We start from the raw sequence: 2743 nt of genomic DNA, 5'->3' as shown, positions 1-2743 counted from the left end.
GTTCACTCTCCCCCTGAAGGATCCTGAAGACACGATACGAGACATCCCTGGCACAGGCACCCGGAAGGCAACATACCTTCTGGGAGTCTCGCTCGCGACCACAGAATCTCCTATCTATTCCCTTAACCATTGAATCTCCTATTACAATTGCTTTTCTCTTCTCCCCCTTCCCTTCTGAGCCCCAGACCCAGACTCAGTGCCAGAGAGCTGGCCGATAAGGCCTTCCCCCGGTAGGTCATTCCCCCCCCCCACCACCCCCCACCCCCCCACCCCCGCAACAGCATCCAAAACGGTATACTTGTTTTGAAGAGGAACGGCCACGAGGGATCCCTGCACTGTCTGCCTGTTTGTTTTCTTTCTTCTGACGGTAATCCAGCTACTCTTTTCCTGTACCTTGGGTGTGCTTACCTCCCTGTAACTATTCTCTATAACCCCCTCTGCCTCGCGGATGATCCGAAGTTCATGCAGCTCCAGCTCCAGTTCCCTGACACAGGTCATCACGTGACCTTTCGGCCTGCACAGGTCTCCTTCTGTGCCGTAATTTCTAGATTCCATCATTTTAATTTTCTTCCAGACTGGAAGTGTGGTCTTGTTCCATTTGAATTTCTAATATATTTCCAATGTAACTGATGTTGTTACACAAACAATTCAATCAGTGGAATTGTGCGTTTAGGGAGTTGAGATTTTCGAGTCTCTCAAGGCTTCTCTCCAAATCCAATGGCCATTTTCCACGAAGATTCAACCCCTCCTCACATAAACACTATTACAACATAGAAAAATACGGCACAGAACAGGCCCTTCGGCCCACAATGTTGTGCCGAACCTTTGTCCTAGATTAATCATAGATTATCATTGAATTTACAGTGCAGAAGGAGGCCATTCGGCCCACCGTGTCTGCACCGGCCGACTATTGGTCGCTTGAATGGAATAACTTCCTGGAGTGATTCCAGGCTGGTTTTAGAATGTATTCCATCGACCAAATTACTAATGAATGACACATAGAACGCAGCTGCGATGGCCGAGTGGTTAAGGCGTAGGACTTGAAATCCAATGGGGTTTCCCCGCGCAGGTTCGAATCCTGCTCGCAGCGACTGTGATTCGAGTTGTTTCTTCAACTCCCCGCACCAGCCGCTGACTCGAAAATTAATGCTTTTTCCGATTGTTTGTAAATAAGCGGTTTGAACGTTACTCAAGTTCAGTCAGATACTTAACATTTTTGGGGGGGACTGAACGAAATATTCAGATGAGTAAGGAACTCACACCCAAAACAACAATCAGTAAATAATAACATTTCCTGCAACGTTCGGAAGGAGAAGCAGCAACGGCAGCGAATGGAAACGTGGTTTGGTTTCATTCAGCTGAATGTATTTCTGGGTAAAAAGATCGTGGCAGAAATGGAACATATTTTATCTCTCTATCTGTTTCTTTGTTTCTTTCTCTCTCCCTCACTCATTGATTTTGTGCTTCTCCGGGGACTGATTGGATACACAGCGAAACTCAGCCCCATCTCATTCCAACTCTTTTGGACCAACACGTCCTGGTGATGGACGGTCTTGAATCAGTGGAAGAATCGACAACCTATTCCATTCTTGGCTCTGTGAGAAGTTCCATTCCTGGTTGTGAGGTGGCTCTGAGGTAAAGGGATCGAGAGAGAACGAGGTGACTGCAGTCTGACTCTTACTCTGAAAACCAGTTCGTGCGCCCTTGTAGAAAGTGGATGTGTATGAGAACAGGAGAAAAGCAGATCATGGGTCTGTGATTGATTTTATTGAGCAGGACCTTGAAAGGTGAAGCAAACTTCGAACCAGTCAGCGCCTGTCTGAGAACTGGCAAGGAATTAAGGCTGATATTGAAACGGTTGACCTTGAATTAGTTTAGGCAAATCGATTCTTTATGAGGTGTTGGTATATTGTTTTCAGAGACACTGTCATACTTTCTTAAAATATGATTTGTACTTGTTTTTGTTTTGTTCAATAATTTGGGGAATCTATTTGGAGCGGGTGCAGTTGATTAATATCTGTGCCTCTTGCTTGGCAGCTCCCCGGGAAGCAGCAGCTCCATTCCGGTCGAGATCTGTGGACACAAACAGGATATCCAAACTATTGCGCACTGCTGCCATCACCTGGTTGAACGCGAGTTGTACAACACGGTAACTCTGTATTCGTAACACATTTCAAATGGAGCAAAAGAACATTAGAACATAGAACATAGAACATGGAACAATACAGCGCAGTACAGGCCCTTCGGCCCACGATGTTGCACCGAAACAAAAGCCATCTAACCTACACTATGCCATTATCATCCATATGTTTATCCAATAAACTTTTAAATGCCCTCAATGTTGGCGAGTTCATTACTGTAGCAGGGAGGGCATTCCACGGCCTCACTACTCTTTGCGTAAAGAACCTACCTCTGACCTCTGTCCTATATCTATTACCCCTCAGTTTAAAGTTATGTCCCCTCGTGCCACCCATATCCACCCGCGGGAGAAGGCTCTCACTGTCCACCCTATCCAACCCCCTGATCATTTTGTATGCCTCTATTAAGTCTCCTCTTAACCTTCTTCTCTCTAACGAAAACAACCTCAAGTCCATCAGCCTTTCCTCATAAGATTTTCCCTCCATACCAGGCAACATCCTGGTAAATCTCCCCTGCACCCGCTCCAAAGCCTCCACGTCCTTCCTATAATGCGGTGACCAGAACTGTACGCAATACTCCAAATGCGCCCGTACCAGAGTTCTGT

General features: G+C 46.3%; 1 non-coding gene across 1 annotated transcript; it reads left to right on the top strand.

The window, feature by feature from the left end:
• The first annotated feature begins 1008 nt into the window (after window positions 1–1008).
• On the top strand, window positions 1009–1090 carry trnas-uga (transfer RNA serine (anticodon UGA)). Its single transcript has one exon. It is a non-coding gene; the product is annotated as a tRNA-Ser (tRNA).
• The last annotated feature ends 1653 nt before the right edge of the window (window positions 1091–2743 follow it).

This window comes from Scyliorhinus torazame, chromosome 24, assembly GCF_047496885.1.
Source record: "Scyliorhinus torazame isolate Kashiwa2021f chromosome 24, sScyTor2.1, whole genome shotgun sequence".
Classification (NCBI taxonomy): domain Eukaryota; kingdom Metazoa; phylum Chordata; class Chondrichthyes; order Carcharhiniformes; family Scyliorhinidae; genus Scyliorhinus; species Scyliorhinus torazame.
This window is presented reverse-complemented; position numbering and strand designations above follow the sequence as displayed.